This window comes from Leptopilina heterotoma, unplaced genomic scaffold, assembly GCF_015476425.1.
Source record: "Leptopilina heterotoma isolate Lh14 unplaced genomic scaffold, ASM1547642v1 Lhet_60, whole genome shotgun sequence".
In the NCBI taxonomy this organism is placed as follows: Eukaryota; Metazoa; Arthropoda; class Insecta; order Hymenoptera; family Figitidae; genus Leptopilina; species Leptopilina heterotoma.
Window position 1 is genome coordinate 1,278,493 of NW_025111138.1, and position 20,895 is coordinate 1,299,387.

The 20,895-nt window shown below is 29.5% G+C and overlaps 2 protein-coding genes across 7 annotated transcripts in view; one reads left to right on the forward strand and one right to left on the reverse strand.

The window, feature by feature from the left end:
• Positions 1-13,828, reverse strand: part of LOC122509523 — a 70,070-nt gene extending 56,242 nt beyond the window's left edge. For 2 of the 6 annotated variants that reach the window (XR_006302369.1, XM_043623661.1), the window contains exons 1-2: positions 10,489-10,855; positions 8,882-9,391 (exon numbers count right to left, since the gene is read on the reverse strand). The gene's annotated coding sequence lies outside the window, so the exon portion shown is untranslated. Of the gene's footprint in view, positions 1-8,881; positions 9,392-10,479; positions 10,856-12,503; positions 12,742-13,540; positions 13,628-13,763 lie in introns of those variants that run through there. The other 4 variants (XM_043623664.1, XM_043623663.1, XM_043623665.1 and 1 more) reach the window with 4 other exon arrangements.
• Positions 13,829-14,657: 829 nt separating this feature from the next.
• Positions 14,658-20,895, forward strand: part of LOC122509353 (neurotrimin-like) — a 163,680-nt gene continuing 157,442 nt past the window's right edge. Inside the window, exon 1 of the mRNA XM_043623344.1 lies at positions 14,658-14,938. The gene's annotated coding sequence lies outside the window, so the exon portion shown is untranslated. The remainder of the gene's footprint in view (positions 14,939-20,895) is intronic.

The window sequence follows — 20,895 nt, forward strand, 5'->3', positions numbered from 1 at the left end:
TCAGCAATTTTTCACAATTCAGAGTTTTCTCTGTAAAAACCTTAAGCTGACACAACACTCATGCTTAGCAACACAATGACGCGCCAAGAAATAGAGAGAGAGAGAAAACTATTGCTAAGCATGAAAGTGGGGAGTAATTCCCCCCACGCAGTGGGGTCTTCCTTCAACGTCCGTGCGCTTGTATAAAAGTAGCACACGCACACTGGGAGCTTCACTTGCATCCAGTGTCTTACACGGGAAGGATCTCACCAACAGTGCCCGCGCACTGACAATACCTCGACGGCGAAGGTGCTCTTGTCGAGCTTGAGCTGGCGCTCGTCAAGGAAATTCAGTCGTCTAGCACAAGCCTTTCTTCAACGTCCGTGCGCTAGTATAAAAGTAGCAGACGCACACTGGGAGCTTCACTTGCCTCCAGTGTCTTACACGGGAAGGATCTCACCAACAGTGCCCGCGCACTGACAAGACCTCGACGGCGACGGTGCTCTTGTCGAGCTTGAGTTGGCTGTCAGCAAGGACATTCGGTCGTCTCGCACAAGCCTTTCTTCAACGTCCGTGCTACTTGTATAAAAGTAGCACACGCACACTGGGAGCTTCACTTGCCTCCAGTGTCTTACACGGGAAGGATCTCACCAACAGTGCCCGCGCACTGACAAGACCTTGAGAGCAAAGGTGCTCTTGTCGACCTTGTGTTGGCGCTCGTCAAGGAAATTCGCTCGTCTCGCACAAGCGTTTCTTCAACGTCCGTGCGCTAGTATAAAAGTAGCAGACGCACACTGGGAGCTTCACTTGCCTCCAGTGTCTTACACGGGAAGGATCTCTCCAACAGTGCCCAACGCACTGACAATACCTCGAGAGCGAAGGTGCTCTTGTCGAGCTTGAGTTGGCTGTCAGCAAGGAAATTCGGTCGTCTAGCACAAGCCTTTCTTCAACGTCCGTGCACTAGCATAAAAGTAGCAGACGCACACTGGGAGCCTCACTTGCCTCCAGTGTCTTACACGGGAAGGATCTCTCCAACAGTGCCCAACGCACTGACAATACCTCGAGAGCGAAGGTGCTCTTGTCGAGCTTGAGTTGGCTGTCAGCAAGGAAATTCGGTCGTCTCGCACAAGCCTTTCTACAACGTCCGTGCTCTAGTATAAAAGTAGCGCACGCACACTGGGAGCTTCACTTGCCTCCAGTGTCTTACACGGGAAGGATCTCTCCAACAGTGCCCAACGCACTGACAATACCTCGAGAGCGAAGGTGCTCTTGTCGAGCTTGAGTTGGCTGTCAGCAAGGAAATTCGGTCGTCTCGCACAAGCCTTTCTACAACGTCCGTGCTCTAGTATAAAAGTAGCGCACGCACACTGGGAGCTTCACTTGCCTCCAGTGTCTTACACGGGAAGGATCTACTCATCAGTTCAGCGCACTGACGAAACCTCCACGGCAAAGGTGCTCTTGTCGAGCTTGAGTTGGCTGTCAGCAAGGAAATTCGGTCGTCTCGCACAAGCCTTTCTTCAACGTCCGTGCTACTTGTATAAAAGTAGCGCACGCACACTGGGAGCTTCACTTGCCTCTAGTGTCTTACACGAGAAGGACCTTAACAACAGTGCCCCCGCACTGACGAAACCTCCACGGCGAAGGTGCTCTTGTCGAGCTTGAGTTGGCGCTCGTCAAGGAAATTCGGTCGTCTAGCACAAGCCTTTCTTCAACGTCCGTGCGCTAGTATAAAAGTAGCAGACGCACACTGGGAGCTTCACTTGCCTCCAGTGTCTTACACGGGAAGGATCTACTCATCAGTTCAGCGCACTGACGAAACCTCCACGGCGAAGGTGCTCTTGTCGAGCTTGAGTTGGCGCTCGTCAAGGAAATTCGGTCGTCTAGCACAAGCCTTTCTTCAACGTCCGTGCTACTTGTATAAAAGTAGCGCACGCACACTGGGAGCTTCACTTGCCTCCAGTGTCTTACACGGGAAGGATCTACTCATCAGTTCAGCGCACTGACGAAACCTCCACGGCGAAGGTGCTCTTGTCGAGCTTGAGTTGGCTGTCAGCAAGGACATTCGGTCGTCTCGCACAAGCCGTTCTTCAACGTCCGTGCACTAGTATAAAAGTAGCAGACGCACACTGGGAGCTTCACTTGCCTCCAGTGTCTTACACGGGAAGGATCTCTCCAACAGTGCCCAACGCACTGACAATACCTCGAGAGCGAAGGTGCTCTTGTCGAGCTTGAGTTGGCTGTCAGCAAGGAAATTCGGTCGTCTCGCACAAGCCTTTCTACAACGTCCGTGCTCTAGTATAAAAGTAGCGCACGCACACTGGGAGCTTCACTTGCCTCCAGTGTCTTACACGGGAAGGATCTACTCATCAGTTCAGCGCACTGACGAAACCTCCACGGCGAAGGTGCTCTTGTCGAGCTTGAGTTGGCTGTCAGCAAGGAAATTCGGTCGTCTCGCACAAGCCTTTCTTCAACGTCCGTGCTACTTGTATAAAAGAAGCGCACGCACACTGGGAGCTTCACTTGCCTCTAGTGTCTTACACGAGAAGGACCTTAACAACAGTGCCCCCGCACTGACGAAACCTCCACGGCATACGGTGCTCTTGTCGAGCTTGATTTATAGCTCTACAAGTAAATTTAGTTGTCTCGCACAAGCCTTTCGTCAACGTCCGTGCTACTTGTATAAAACGAGCACACGCACACTGAGAGCTATCACTTTTCTCCAGTGCCTTACACGGGAAGGATCTGTCTACAAAACCTCCACTGCAACGGTGCTCTCGTCGAGCTTGATTAAATAGCTCTACAAGGAAATTCATTCGTGTCTTTCTTCAACGTCCGAGCCTTCTTTGCAAAAGGTGAACATATTTTATATTACTATAAATGCATTTTAAATGTTTCTTGACATCTTGCAATATTTACAAATACAAAATTTGTTATCTAAGAATATCTTTTCTAATAAAAATTTTTTTAAAAAATATGTTACAGAGCCTTTCTAGTCGAAAATTGTCGAGTTGCTAATTCTACAATCGCTTTCATCCAGTGTCTTACACGGAAAGGATCTATCTACGAAACCTCCACTGCAACGGTGCTCTAGTCGAGCTTGATTTTAAGCTCTACAAAGAAATTCATTCTTTTGCCTTCTTTGCAAAAGGTGAACATATTTTATATTACTATAAAGGCATTTTAAATTTTTCTTGACATCTTGCTACATTTACAAATACAAAATTTGTTATCTAAGAATATCTTTTCTAATAAAATTTTTTTTAAAAATTTGTTACAGAGCCTTTCTAGTCGAAAATTGTCGAGTTGCTAATTCTACAATCGCTTTCCTCCAGTGTCTTACACAGGAAGGATCTATCTACGAAACCTCCACTGCAACGGTGCTCTAGTCGAGCTTGATTAATAGCTCTACAAAGAAATTCATTCGTGTCTTTCTTCAACGTCCGAGCCTTCTTTGCAAAAGGTGAACATATTTTTTATTACTATAAATGCATTTTAAATGTTTCTTGACATCTTGCTATATTTACAAATACAAAATTTGTTATCTAAGAATATCTTTTCTAATAAAATTTTTTTTTTAATTTGTTACAGAGCCTTTCTAGTCGAAAATTGTCGACTTGCTGATTCTACAATCACATTGCTCCAGTGTCTTACACGGGAAGGATCGAACCATCACTGCAGCGCACTGTCGAAACCTCCACTGCAAACGATTCACCGAGGAAGAAGAGTATTTTAAGAAAATCACCTGGACACTACGTTCTACGGATTGCGAATATTCACGGATTTAAGTTAAATATTCATTTTTAAAATGGAAAAGAAAAATGATAATGTAAATAGTGATAGATCTCCCCCATCTCGACATGAAAATGAAATTCGTCGCGTAGAAGAATTGAATAATTTTCATCGACGTGCGGTATCACGTCCTTTTATACAAGTATTACCGTCTAGTAACCCGTTACCGCAGTTCAATTTATCGTCTAACCGACCAGTAGAATTGGAAAATCGTCCCCCTCAACAGACAAGTCCAAGAATTCAAAGAACAGTGTCTAGTCCTTTTATCCCTGTATTACCTTTTGAAAGTAATGAAGGTAGAGTGCGTCGTCCATTATTTGACCCAACATCCATGGAAGAAGCTTTTTCGTCTACTAGCGGAATTACTGAAGAAGAAGTGTCGCTCGATGAAATTCCATCCAACGTTCAAATAGAAAAGTTCCAATTTTTCGATGAGAACACACGAATGTCTGTAGGAAGTGGAGTAGATTATTGCAAGTCGAAGGAACATGATTTTGATGATGATACAACGTTATCATGGCAACGTAATTTGGGACTGATGAACATCGTGTCATCATCATCATTCAAGGACAGCAGTACACCGATGGATATTGATAATGAAGAGGAAGAAACAACATCTAGTCCTACGCCGAAAAAAAGATACAAGCTGAATTTAAAAGAAGAGAAACTAGTTGAAGATGTTTTCAGCCAACAGTCAACATCAAAGGAACAGAAATTAGGAAGAAAAACTCCTCTTAAGAAGAAAAAATCATTATCTCCGATACCCAGCACGAGTCGTCAAGCTGATGAAAACGACTATTTGCAAAGTCTCAATTTACAGGAAAAGAAAGATTCGACATTCAAAATCCCCGAGCCATTAGCGACACCATCAAATATGAAGAAAACAACAAAATCTACATCCAGGAAAGAAAAACAACAACAAACTAAATTTACCATAAAGACTGGATTCGAATCTTTCTGCCCAAATGAACAAATTCGTACAATTGTGAATGATCAAGTACAAATGTTATCACGTATGTTCATCTTGATATCTCTATTTGTCAATTTTGCCCTTAGACATCCTACAAATACTTTTCTTCTTGACGAATGGTCTAAGAATGGCCCCGATTACTTAACAATTACATATTTATTCAAAGAGAAGGAACCTGTTAAATCAACAAAGAATGCACTTCTTAAGAAGTTGCGAGAAGAATTTGTTCCTGAATTTTCAGAATATATGGGGCGACCATTCGAAAAATTTGATTGCACTAACTTAACTTCCCAAGTGCAACAAATGGCTGCACAAATGAATACTAATTTCACTACAAATCTCACTACTCACTGTAGAAATCGACTCGCCAAATTTTTTAAAAATGAACTGCTTAAAAAATCACCCAGCTACAAGGAGAGAAAATCCAGAGTCATTGACGAAAAATCCATTGAAGAGAGGGACATGAAGCGAAAAGAAGAAAAAAGGAAACGTGCAAGAAAAAATAAGAAGAAACGAATTAAATGGGACAAGAAGAAGAGGATGAAAAGAAAATCTGGAAGACAGAAGAGAATTGAAAAACACAATAAATGTAGAAATTTGTATCCAAATAATAAAAAAATGAGGGACAAATTAATAAACATTCAATCGAAAACGGAACAGAAATCACGTAATGTTGATCTGAGGAAAATTGTCTATGACGCAAGAAAAACTATTGGAAGGAATCGAGGCAAGAAGAAATCTTCCAAGAAGCCGAGAATTCAACCACCAAAGAAACCACCAAAGACAACACCCAAAAACAAACCGTGCAGGAGTCTACCGAAGGAAAAAACACCTGAAAATGAAACAAGCGATACAACATCTGCAACAATCGAAAAAGACATAGCGGAGGAGGAAGAGGAAAAAGAAAAAGAAGGTTACACAATTAAAACCTTAATTGACAATCTTCTTTTAAATAAATGCGAAAGTGAAAAATTAAATCAAATGAATTTGGAGAAATTGAACTTTGGAGACATGACAAGTAAGGATGAGTGTCACAAATTTCTCCCTTTTTATATTCGCTTACAAAAATATTTTATCGATGAAAAAATTAAAGGCTTCATGCTTGTGCCTATTATGAAACCTGGTGTTAAGTACATCTGCTACACAAATACTGCACTGAGTGAATTGGAAAATGTATTCAAGAAGATGCAAAATAAAACTGAAGTAAAAACAACACCAACCAAGAAAATGACGAAAGCCGAAATTTCGAAACAAGAGGCAGAACACAAAAAACTCATCTCACCGGTAAAAGAAAATCATAAGAAATTGTCGAGTGATAAGAAAATTTTGACGAGAGATATAAAGTTAATAAAAAGTGAAAAAAATCCCAAGAATAAAAAAAGATTGGCCGAATTGGAATTAAAATTAAAAGTTTTAAATGAAGATTTATCCATCATCAACAGTGAATTAAAAAACATCTCCGAAAATCACAAAAAAGTCAAAACTGAGAGGAATCAAGATAAATATCTGGAAAATGAACGAAGATGGGAAAGACTTTTCAATTTCTCGAAATTACGCGTTAATAAAAAGAAGTATAAATTTTCAGGGACAATTATGACCGACGGGATTGCCGTTTCAGTAATTTATAATGTTATCAAGCCAAAGAAAATAATTGATTTTCTGCCTACCGAACAAGGAGATGTGCGCGATAAAACTAAATATAAAATTCTCAAAGGACTAGACCCAGGATTAAAGCTTGCTTTCGGTGGCGTTGAAAGGGAAATGCAGCAAGACTTTGATATTAATTCTAAAGACAAACCGATAAAAATCCCCACGGCAACATTTCGTTTCGAAACTCAGGAATATAAACGGCGATCGATTTTATATAAAGTAGGAAATGATCCAAAAACGTATTACGAAAATTTATTAAAGACTCCCGAATTTAAAGACAAAGTAAATCATCGCGATCCATCACTTATTATTCCGAGTACTAAATTTTTATTAAGAACATTCTACGATCAACAACCGAACATGGAGAATAAGAAAATAGCTCGCCTCAAGTGGGATAAGTACATGATTGTTCAACGAGAAACGGATTATCTTGCCGATTATCTGGTAGGAAATAGAGAAGAAAAACAACTCATAGCAATAGGCAGTCCAAAAATCTCCCCGTGGATGCGTGGTCATGTGCGCATGCCATTAAAAAAAGTGGTACGAAGATTAGCCGAAGAGCAAGATAAATATAAAAATTTACGTCTTGTTTTTGTCGACGAATTTAATACCACTAAAATGTGCAGTACATGTAATCAGAAGATGAAAATAATGAAAAATAGAACTGCCTATTGCTCTAGTTGCAGAATAGCATGGAATAGAGATGTGAACGCTGGAAGAAACATTTTAAATTTAGCTCTAGTTCGACTCGGTATAATTCAAAAAGAACAGCTTCCCGACTCGACCAAATTCCGCGCAATCGAGAATGTAGAGTAATTAATCTTCCGCGTTAACTTGAAAAATGGGGTAGATCTATCTACTATACAATAATTGGTTTTCTCCACTTGATGGAAGACCATGCCTTTGCACAAAGGCGTACACCACCAGAATATGAGCTATAACTTTGCTGCATGTATTGTAAAAGTACCTTTAAACAAAAGTTTCCAGCCCTGCTTATAAACCTTAGGTTAAGTCCACAATAGGCACTTTTCTTAAAGCGATGCATACCCTCTACATCGTTTTAAGAAAAGTGCCTATTGTGGACTCAACCTAAAGTTTCGAATCAATCATTTAAACTTTAAGGGTGCGAAATTCAATCTTTATAGTGTAAAGTTATAGTCTTATTTTTAACGGTGTAGAGAAGAATTTAATTTAATAGTTCAGAAATTTTTTAACTCACATCTATTTATAAAATTGAGATTTTTTCTAGTATTAATGGAGCAACAGGACAAAAACAATTGTGACGTATTGAGGTATTAAATTATCGTAAATATTCTGAAAAATAATATGTAACAAATAAACTACAACAAGAAAATTTGTCGCTATTAATATTATCTGAATCATTCTTTTATTTGAGTCAAAAAAATTCTAGTAGAATCAATCATTTCTGCAAAAAACAATAGTTGCAATTAACTCAAATAGTAAAAATAAATTTAAAAAACAAAAGAAAATTTGATAATAAATATTTTTTATAAACTACTGATAAAAATAAAAAGTAAAAACAAATTTACATTTTATACTCTATAATTAATTTTTTTTACATTGCAACATTTTTCTTACAGTGACGCAAAAATATTGCAATAAAAATTTAATTTAGAGAAGAAATAAATAATTTTCGTATAAATTTTGAACTTTCGGAACTTTAGGATAATGGAAAGAAATTTATTTCACTATAAACTAAGGAGAAATATTGATTTTATAAAATCTTTTTTACTCAAAGTCTAGACAATCTTAATTTAAAATAATGTGAGTCATTAAAAGTATATTTAAAATAAAGATTAAAATTTTTGTCCACATTGCGAAACAATTTCGTTAAATGAATCTAAAAATTGATAAATCGGTACTAACTATATAGACTGCGATTACTGAAAATGTCAAACAAGAATTAATGATAAAAATGAATCAGCCGAAACCACAACAAATATCTAGAACCAGAAAAATGACTATTAAAAACGACAGGAAATGTTGAAATTAGAAAATAATTAGCGGAAGAAAATGAAAATCTGGTCGTTAGAAAAAAATATTATATTTAAAACTACTGCTAATTTCCCTTTCAGCAAAATAGACATAATATTAAAAATTCGTTCTATTAAATCGAAATATCCCGCGAATTCCGCCTACGTCGAAAGGAGAAATTTGGATTTTTCAGATTTTTTCGAAAAAATCTGTATCTCTGGTATAAGATAAATATTTCTACTATAGAGACACAATACTTGAAATTTCAAATGAATTTTCAAAGCAATTGTTAACAATTAATTAATTTATGATTAAAATACAATTTTGTTTTGGTAACAAGGTGAATCTTGGTTTAAAAAAAATACGCACATGAGTGAAAAATTAAAATGAGTAAAATTATGAGCGTATATCGTAGAGAGGCATTATGATATTCCTTTTTAAGAAAACGAGCGAGTTTTTGCTGGCAGGAAAATGTATTATAAACGATATAAGTTGTACCTGGTTGATCAGGCAGGCTAGTTGGCGCCAGTCAAGGCTAAAGCGTTCACGACGGTCAAAAGCCGAGCGCCTCTCTCGAGTCCAATATTCTCAGGTGTGCATGCTGCTCTTGCAGACGACGTTTGTCGTCCTTTCTCTCCACAATAAATCCTCGATGTTGATTTTCAATTCGCGTTTTAAAACATGAAACGAACTTCAAAGATTCATAATATATCATGATGATTATACTCTCAATATTTTATATATTTTTGCTCTGACTCAACAATCCACCGCACACTTCAAAAGTTCGTTTCACGTGAATTACACGGTAGCGCGCTAAACTTCACTGTGGTGCACCTTTGCCTTCGTGGACCAAAAGAAACCTCGCCGCACCCCTGTCTCTCGTTCCTGTTCTCTTCCTATTACCATGCACGAGCTTTACCTGCTTCAGTGCCGTCTTCACGCACCATCGACTGGGTTCCGCGAGGCCCAAACTCCTCCACTATTCTCCATCACAATCCACTTTTCTCTCTAAATTAAATTAAGGAAAAAAATTTAATCACAATCCCCGGACATTTAAATCCATTTCCTCTCTAAATTAAATCAAAAGAAAAATTACTCTACACGGAATAATTTAAATATAATTCCTGAACTTTCGGAATTTTTCGAATATCGTAAAATAATCCTACAATATCGTAAAAATCGAAAACCTTGAAATATTCTGAATTATCTTGAATTATATTAAATTATCCTAAAGTACCTTGAAGAATGAATCTTTCCGTTCATGAAAAATCCTGTCTGAAATATCCAGAAATAAACTTGAAATATCCTGAAGAACCTTGAAATACCTTTTGAACTATACAAAGAATTAAATCGAAAATCAAAGATAGTGAACAAGAGAAAAATGAAATAATTTCCTCGCGAAAAAGCACAAGAGTAAAAAATGTGAATTAAATGAATTAAAAGAAGAAAGGAAAATTAAATTAGAGACTTTATCTCAACTAAAAGTTTCCTAATGACAAATTTTCTTTAAAATCAGAAAAGAAGTAAACAATCATTAGGAATTCTTCCTAATTACCTTTAAGTGAAGCCAAATGCTAATTACCTGAACAAGCACTTTAACCAGAGTAATTATGAAATTTAAACTAGATTTAAATCAATGTTTCTTCGTGGATTTTTCCAAATACAGAAAGAATTTTTTACAATTAATTACAATTGTATTTTATATTCGTATTTTATATTTATAAAATTCATCAAATGAGAAGTAACAAGTAATGAAAAACGATCAAAAGTGCAAAATAAAATAGTTTCAAATGAAGGAAATTAAAATAAATTCCTAAAAATTGTTTACCAATCGTAGGAAGAAAAATTCCTAATGAGCTCCAAAAAATTTCAATTTCGAAACATATTTAAACTATAACAGTAAAAATACAATATTAACGATATTATTCGCATTGTAGGGACCAAGACGGCATTGAAAGTACACCACTAATAAAATTTAAACCACGTCGCACATAACGTTTCTTTGTAGATTATCCTATTTTTTACTAAACACTATATTCAAAAAATATAAAAAAAACCTTTTCTTTAGCAATAATAATAATAATACAAAATCCAACCTGACACACCTCTTCGAAACCAGAAGATCTTCCATAGCTTGTTTACATTTTTATCCAACCTCTTCTCTTTTGTTCGTCTATCTCTCTTTTTCATCCGTCATTCTATCACAAATTCTTCCTCCCGTCTAAATTACAATTAAACGAAAACACTGACAATACTCACTGGAATTTGATCAAACATTAAAGAAATTTTTTTACAAAATTCCCACGAAATATTCCTTCTAAATTAATCACAAACCGAGATCCATACGAGTTTATAATTTAGAAAAAAAAACAAAAAAAAAAAAAACCCGTAAGCAAAAGTTTTTCTTTGGAAAAAAAAAATTTGAAAGGAAGGCAACAGGGAGCGAATGTCTACCTGTTGCATGTTCGTCGCGCGACGCTTAATACACCTGTCTTTAGACTTGCGCACAAAATCTCTAGACTAAACCTCGGGAATTTTCGGTCAATTTACCGAACTGTCACGAATCAAGCACGTTTCGAACATGTCCTGAGAAGTGTCTTATATAGAGATCTTTCAAGTGTAATAGTATAGAAAATCTTTTCATGTCGCAGGTATAAACCACGTTGTGTCTTGTTCGCAGGATGTCATATATACGTAGACAGTATAGTTGAATTTCAATTATTTATTCAAATCACGTGCCGGATGTTAAAACATAACCGCGTGAAATGCATTTTGTCGGTATTATATTGATTGTGTGAGAGAGAGAAAGGAAGTTCAGTGCGATTCTTAAACGAATTTTGATAAAAATTATTGATATAAATAAATGAAATAACAATACGATATTTGTAGACAGGATGATCACAAGTTTCAGTTTATCAATTTCCCTTACAATTTACTGACAAAAATTATTTTCCCTGACAAAATTCTTTTTACAGGAAAATATGAAAGTTTACGGAAATTGAGTAAAATTTATTAAATTGAATCATTTTTAAAAATTACAATCATAACCCTTCTTGAATTCAATTATTTTCTATAATTTTCAACTTAACTTTATCTTTAAATCAATTATTTTAAATAATTTTCCTAAAGTTCTTCGAGAATTAAATTATTTAAATTCGAAAATTCAATTTTTTATAATAATTGTAACTGTCCATGTTTTTTTTTCTTAAGTTTAAAGGTATAATATTTTCAAAAAATAAAAATAATCAAATTTTTAAAGAATTTTAATTATAAATATGACCATTAAAATTTTTGATAATTCAATTATTTTGAAAATTTGCAATTAAAATTCTTCAAAAATTGATTATCAAATATTATAACAAAATACTTGAAAAACATTAATTATTTTCAATTAAATTTAAAAAAATTAAATTATTCAAAATAAAAATATACTATAAAAATCGAAATGATTTACATTTAATACTAAAAAATATATTTTGTTGCAGTATTTGGAAAAAAAGTCAAGAAAATCGCAATTTTTGAAAATAAGTCGAAAAAATAAAAATCTCAATTTTCAAAATTTCTTTGACAAAAAATTTTTTTTTCCTAACATGTGGCCACCCTGGTAGAATATTGTGAGAATGAAAATAAATTTCAAATTCATATTTGGGAATTTTTTTCTGTTTTCTATCATCATTTCCTTCTTTTTGTTTCCAATTTATAGTTAAATTTTAAGTTCAATTAAATTTTTAATTTTGTTAAATTTCTTTTAAAGAATATTTAAAATTATATTTAATCAACTTGATAAGATCAATAAATACATTGAAAAAAATTTATTTGATTCAAATAACCGATTACTTGAATATTATCAATTAAATATTCACTTGAATCAAATAATTTTTATTTAAGTCAATTTAATGGTTCGATTCATATTTGCTTCAAATATTGAAATTATTGGTTCAAATATCATTTAATTGATTTAAATAAAAATCGATTCAAGTAAATATTTATTTAATAGACAAGTAATTGATTGTTTGAATCAAATACATTTTTTTCAGTGTAGATTTACTCTCGATTTTATTTCATTGAATTCTGATTTTTTTCTGTAATGATAAAAATAATTATTTTACTGTTGACTTACGAATTTTAAGTGATGACTTCGAAGAAGAATTTTGTCAATTCCTCTAGGTTCAAGTTTATTATCTTCAGGTACCCAGCTCTCTTTTGATGACCTTTCTCCATTTTTTTAAACTAATCCCAAAAGTTCCGTGTATTTTTTGTCATCCACGGCAGGTAAATGGTATTATAAAAGAAAAATTTTAACCGCCTGGAAGATTTCCTTTTTAATAACCAGCAATCCTTTGGTCTCCGAAAGTCAACTGAAAAAAATTAAATAATATAATAAAAACTTACAAAAGTTTTCCATAAAATTGAAATTCTAAAATTTTTTTTACCCTTAAATAAACTCAAATTAATTTAAAATATTCTATTTATCCTTGTAATATTGTTAATAGTCAATACTCAAAATATTTTTGTAATATTCCTGACAGTATTATTAATATTAATATATATTAATAATATTCTTGACAATAGAATACTTAATATATTAATTAATATTACTAATTAATATAAAAAACTACTACGAGTTTAGATTAAAAAATTTTAATCTTTAATAGGAAATTGTAAAAATGTGTTTACAAAAGGAAATCGATTTTGTATAAAAAAATAAATTCGATTGCCAATTGAACAATTGAATGTAGATATTGTAAACAATTTATAATTTTACTGTCAGAAATAAATATTAATTATTATTTGTAATTTGTTGCATTAATTCAACAAATAACAAATCACAAAAGTGTAATTTGTTATCGTTACGAAAAATGTTTAAACATTTACATTGGAAACAAGAAAGGAATCTGAAATCTACTATTCTTCAAAATAACCCCTAAAAAAGTAATAATATTCAAAATTTTTTGTATGTTTGACTCGTTTGTCTTTTGTCAAAATTGAAAACAAATAAAAAAATATTCTTGAGACAAAAATAGCAAATCTCAAATGTTTCCCTCCATAACGTACCTAACCTCAAAATACACTAACAAGTTTGAACAAGTCCAACATTTATATTTAAACACATTTTCCCAAAAAACATGAATAAAAGTTAAAATAATGTATAATTACCATTAACCAATGTATATTTATACAAAACTGCATTAAATTTAATCAATTTCTCTATTTCTTTGTTGCAATAATGTTCGTTGAAAACACCTGGAGAAAAATTTTTGTCATTCTTATTAGTGAGAAATCTGCAATTACTTAGACGAAAATTCAATAAATAACTAATTTTCAATTAATTATAAACAAGAGATAACAAGAAATTAATAAAAAATATATAAATTCTTACCATTTTCATGTGCAAAAAGTAGGAAAATTCTTCAGCTTGCGCAAATGTCCGTTGACGATTGACTGATGTGAAATTGCCGATAAACAACAATGGAAACTGAAAAAACCTAACATTTTTCACAGTGCTACCAATATAACTCTGCAATATTCCACAATTGTATATTTATATAGATAATCACTTTGAGGTTAATTCTTTTTATATTTCCTAATTCAGAAGATTAATTCTCGATAAGAATATATATTTACTAATTAATTCTAAATATATATTATTTTTTTTACCTGTGATATTAAATTTACTTTTGAATTCAGTGCGGAAGTACCATGTACCACCCTGGCGGAAACGGCGCAAAGGCATGTCAAAATTTTTGTTGCAATTCCCAAATTGTATTGACTTTACTTATAATTCTCTGCAAACTTATATTCTACGTAGAATCTTTAATTAATACTGAATTTAATTAACTAGATAACTTTTTAATTAACTTTAAGAGCTAAAAGACTTGATTAGATAAAATTTTCGGGAGTACGAATCGTACACTCTCCCTCGTATAACGAAGCCATTGCACTGAGCAGTGTTGCCAATCCGAGATAATAAGAAATTTCTAACTTTGTCGCCAGTTCTACCAATACAAGAAAGTAATCATTTAAAAACCATTCGTCTTTATATTTACTAAATTATAACAATTGTTAAGTAAATAAATACCTCCGGGATTTAATTTATGATTAAACTTGATTAGTTCTACTTACTATTTTCAAAATAATTTGTTTTTTTAAAAATCTTGTATGCATAAAAGCCACCTTATAAACTTGCCTTTAAGCTTTTGCGTTCGGAGCAGATCGTGTGAATAGACATTTAGTTATTTGAAAGTTGTTGAAAACTTAACAGTTAACATAACCAAAAAGTGAAAATTGTTTATAAAGTGTTTGTTGTTGCTGATTATTTATAATGTTTATTTTGGAAATGTATTTAAATTACAAAAAGTCAGCTTTAAAGAGCATAATCCAGAAGTGTATAAAGTGTATGTTTCTTACAGAAAAGTAAAAGTAGTTATAAAATTTGGAAATGTATGACAAGAGACAAACGTCTGGAAATATTATTGTAACGAACTATTTGGAAAACCAGGAAAACTATTTCGGTCTATTTGGTCTACTTTAAAAATTATAAATATCAGTCTACAAGTAAGTGAATTCTTTTTCATCGTTTATCTTTTCTTAAAAATTAATTTTTTAACTGAAAAAAAACAGTAAAGGGGAATAAAACTTCATGATACATATTCTATATTTTTATTATAGTCTCCCAACTTTAATAACATAATAAAATATTGAAGAATTTTTCTATGTATATATATATAAATATATTTATATTATAAAGAGAGAAAAAAAAAGATAAAAAATAATTAATGAACTTCCAACATTAATAAACATCTCAAATGAAACATCTTTTTTTTATTTACAAAATACGCAATTACTTAAATTAATTAATACAGTTAAATAACTGTAATTAAATATCGTTGTTTATACAATAAATAATCGCATTTCTATCAACTTTTTCTTTTCTATTTATATATATATAACTATTTAGTAAAACTCTCTATGCGAATGAAGAGAAAATTGACATTTTGGTCGATTTTTTTTTTGCTACGTTCTAAATTGTTTATATACCCACTGATGCCGTTCTGACCCTCATACACTATTTTTTTTATTTAATATTTATAATGTTTATAATGCTGAAGTTAATCCCAAGTAATACACGTCGACTACATTTATTTTTCAACATTTTTTTATTTTTCTTTAAAACACGATTTTTTTTCTCATATTAATTTATTTTCAATATAATTTCATTGAAAACTACCACTAAATTACACAATAACCCCGCTATTATTTGTATGACAATTTTTATGCTGTCTTTAAAAAATTTTTACACATTTTTACTTTCAAATTAGTACATATATAAAAAAAGTCTCCGTTCGGTGCGCGAGGCTTTGTCAGAAATGGAATCAAATATAGTATTTTCTTTTACCCGTAAACAGCATAGAAGAAACAAAGGATCAATTTTTAAATTATTTTGATTTGATAATTTTTAGGTCGCAAATTAAGGAAATTATTACAATAAAAATATTTAACTTTATAGAGTTTATGTGAATTTATATATATGATCTTTTGTTTTTCTATGCAACGAACTACTTTATTTCCAACACTATTTCGAGTTTGACGACAACTACGAGAATTTGAATTATTATTAGTACAAAAAGTCGCTTGTATATCGATCTGAAGATTATTTTTATAATTATTGTATTATCGTATAATTATATTTTTAAATTTTCATTTTTGTTAATAATATTATTATTATTTTTATTATTATTTTCTTTTTAATTATTCATGCGACTGATATGCTTGTGCGTTAAAATAACATATAAATTCATGAATGGTGTTCGAATTATATAAATTCGTTATATTATATTATTTTTATCTACAATCTGCAACAAATGTGATATATCACTTTATCATTATACAAACTTTAAAGATTTGATTTTTGATTAATAGTATATAATAAACTAGTTACAATATTTCCCAACCGGAGAACTAACGTCTATTTTACATATATACGATTTTTATTTTCTAAATTGTGAATATGGAACAAAAAATGTTTGACTAGAGAAAAAAATTGTTTTTATTAGCGAAATTCTTTTTTTTCAAGTTTTTCTTTACCAATTTTGCTCCATATTGACAAATTATTTATAATATCTGGAAATATTTTACTCTCCTTTTTAATTTATTTTCAGATCCTAAAGTTTCAAAAGTTCGAATGAACGACATTTATTTATTTCTTCTTCAAATTAAAATTGTTATTAGAATAATTTTGTGTCACTGTCGACAGAAATTAATTTCAAAGTTTCTAATTGTAAAATTTTAGTTTCTGACTTTTAATATTTAATATTGATTAATTTAACATTAATTAATTTAATATTGATAAATTTAATATTGATTTAATATTGATTAACTTGATATTATTTTTTTAATATCAATTAATTTAATTTTTTTTTTGCATTCTGCAAGGGAGATAATATTAATATTATTTTTTCTTAAAAAATTCATTCATTTGAAAGTTCAAAACTTGTGGATCATTAAAATTTTCCGTTTTTATTAATTAGAGAATTTTCTTTTTTCAAAAATTCAATATACATCAATCGGAGAAATTTTAATATTTAATTGCATTTGATTCCTATAAAGTTAATTATCCCAGATATTTCATATTGCTAAATGAGTAAATACATATTTGGTTAAATGTAACTATATATACATCGATATACCTATACTTGTAAATCTACAAATGTAATTATGTATAATTATCATCACGAAATATTGACATTGTTTTTGGTTGATTTTCTAAATTAATATTTACATTTAATTTATTTTTCCTCGCGAAAACAAAAATTGTTGATTTGAACAAAAAATCAATTTTGGTGTATATAATAATTACAAATGAACTAAATCACTTTGGACCCATTTTTGTTTTTTTTTAGAGAAGAAAATTAAATTTTTAAAAATTCATTTCACGCATCTATTTATGTATTTATGCTTTTCTGGTCCATGGTTATTTGTAAAAATATCATGTTCTTTTGTTCCCCAAATAAAGTACAGTTCGTTAGTGTTTTTACGGTTGAAATAATTTTTTTCTTTTTTCATTGAATAAAATGTTGTTAAGAATTTTTTTTAGATTACATTGAAAGTCGTGTTATTTAAATAGAGTTTTTCGTTCCTTTAGTTCGAAGTAAATAATAACAAACAAATTCATATAAAAGAAAGGAATAATTCGTAGGTGTAAGGAAAAAATGTTCTATTTTTGATTTTTAGGAAACTTTTTTACGTTTACGAATGTTAAAAAATGTTTTTTTTTTAAATTTCCACTTAGCACATTGAATAGTGTGAGGGAAGCATTATGTTTTGACAAAAAAAGCATTCATCAAGTTTTTCTTTTTTTCCAATAAAAAAAAATTGTTTATGAAATTTTTTTCGAATATCTCTTTTGAAATGTAATTTTCTTTTTCATATTTCTTCCTTTTCAAATTTTTTTTCCAAGAATGTAATAATTTTCATTCTTTAATCATCTATCCTTAAATAATTATAATCGGAGACAAATAAATAATTATAATAAGTAAATAAAGAAAAAATAATTTAAAAATAAACAACTGAGTAAATAAAAAATAAATAATTATAAAAAATAGAATATTGGTAAATAAAAAAAATAATAAAATAGTAAATAAATATGAAAAGGAATTTATGAAACCATGTAAATTTAAATGAATTTTAATTAATTTTGATTTTTTTAATCATTTATTTAGTAGTAAATAGAAAAAAATGAATTGTTCCTGAAAAAAGTTATTATTTTTCACGAAAGAGAATAAGTTATTTTTGCAAAAACAATAAATTGTTTTCGTTTAAAGGACATTTTATTTGCTCAATTTTAATCGTTTTTTATATAAATATGAAAAATAATAAATTTTCCTCTTGAGAAAATAATGCTTTTTCATGTGTAAAATATTTCTTTTGAAGGATAATAAATTCATTTTTTATATATATATATATATAAACAATACATGTTTCAATCTAAAAAGAAAATATGAAATAAAAAATAAAATTTGATATTCATGTAAACATTTAATTTTCAATTTAATCAAAGAAAGTTTCATTTTTATAAAGAAAATTGTTTTTCGTTATTTATTTCTTTTTGTAAAATACAAAAATTAAAAACAAGGGGAATAAATATTAATATTATAAAAGTAATTGTTTCGTCTATAATAATAAATAAATAAATAAATAAATAAATAAATAAATAAATAAATAAATAGATGAATAAATTTATTAATTAATTATAAATAATAAACAATAAACAATAAACAATAAACAAATAAAAACATAAAATATCTGAAAAAATTAATAGCACAAAAAAATATTATTGACGAATATTGGAATGAAGCCAGAATGAAAAACCAGTCAATAAGAAATTCATCAATTAAAAAATGAATAGAATAGAAAAAATTCAATTAAAAATGAAATTAATTATAATTGACAGAATATTTTTCTAATTTTTGTCCAAATAGTTTTATCAATTTTTCTAAATAGTTTTTGTCATTATAAAGAAACGATAAATAATATTATTTTGATGAAAGAAACCTTTCTGTCTGTTTTTGCTTTTTTCTTTGCTTATTTCTTACTAATTCGCAAAAATTTATTATTAATATTTTTATGATTTATTGAATGGTCCCTGAATCACACGTTCCATTAGGAAAAAATCCATAATTCGATAAGAGAACGTTCCCCACTTTATATGAAGAATTTATTTTTAAACTCATTAAAAAATTTTTCTTCAACATTTTCCAACTGAATAAATTTTGTTCTGAACAAAAATATTCTATTCAAGTGATCGTCTATTGTTTCATATAAATATTTAAAAAAAATAATTCATTATTTTGGTAATACAAGAAAATATATTATTTTACATTCTCTCATCAATTTAAAATAAATAAATTATAGTAATTAATTATGATATATTAAAAAAATAAATTATAATAATAATTAATTATAATAAATTAGAAATCTATAATAAATTTTTGAATAGTAGTTATATAATTAAATATATAAATAAATTTAAAAAATATTTGTGTACATTAAAACACTACACATCTATATCACAGTTTAATATAAACTTGTTTAAGTTAATAAAAAAAATTTTATAGTTATAAAGAATTATTTCTAAATCACTTGTGAATCATTGTGCTAAGTGGGATTTTTAATTATAAAATAAACTTTTTTATACCACTTAAAAAAAAAATTAATGTCCAGTGTAAAAATGTACGATATTCAATTAATTAAAGTTGTCCCTCTGGAATTCTGATTTTAAATTCGAATTCTACATTCGCAGATTAGCATATATTTTGTTTCTTTTTTTGTCCAAAGGCCTTGTTTCATCATTAATTATTAATCGAGTACTAATATATTTTTTAATTTTTTCTTCTATATATAATATGTTGTTAATGGCAGGGGTGGGCAGTATTCGAGCCTTTAATTAACGGACTTTATTTTTGGCCATTCATTTATCATTTATGATAAACGTATTTTCTATTCCACGTGTTTATTTCGACTCAATAAGTACAATTATATTTTTAATCTCACATGTATTAGAATCAAATATATAAATAATTGTAAATATAATTGGTAATAATAATTAATAATAATAAATATTGTCAATAATAAAAATAATTGATAAATAATAATAACTAATGATAAATATAACTAATAATAAAAATTACTAATAACAAATAACTAATACAAATAATAACTAATAATTATTATAAAAAAAATTTTTTTTAAATAAAGAAAAACAAAAAATAAAAATAATCAATAGTAAAAACAACTAAAAATTATTCTTTTTATTTAAAAATATTATTTATATACTAAAAATATTATATAAAAATAAAGAAAAACAAAAAAAGTACAAATAACTAATAATGAAAATAAATAATAATAAATAAAACTAAAAGATATTTGTAAATTAATTATCTTTGTCCACCCCTGATTATTTATTGTAATTCATCAGTAGAACAAATTACTCATATAATACGAAAATTAATTATTACTATATAATCAACAAAAAAAATATCACGTGAAATATGTGCAAAAAAAATATTTTCTATACTCGAGAAATAAATTTTCCCATTAACTAAATGTCCGTCATTAAATACTGTGGACACGAAGATTTATTTATACAAACTAAATATACAAAAATTACTATAATTAAGTTCACGAAGTAGATAATTAGGGAATTATTAAATAATTCTGTAATTTCTAAATAAATAAACAAAATAAGTTAAAAGTAATTAGGATATTAATAAATAAATTAATAAACGAATTTATTAATTAATTGAGCAAGTAGTTATTAAGAAATTAAATTAGTAATTTCGCTAATTATTATAACAATTATTATTAATAATTACATATTACTAACTTGTGAAAAATGTAAACAAAATGTTAGTAATTAATTAAAAATTTATTAATTAATACTAATTTTTATAAATTATTGATTAATAAATTAATTAATTGTTGTCATAATTATTAATTAATTAATTAATTAATTA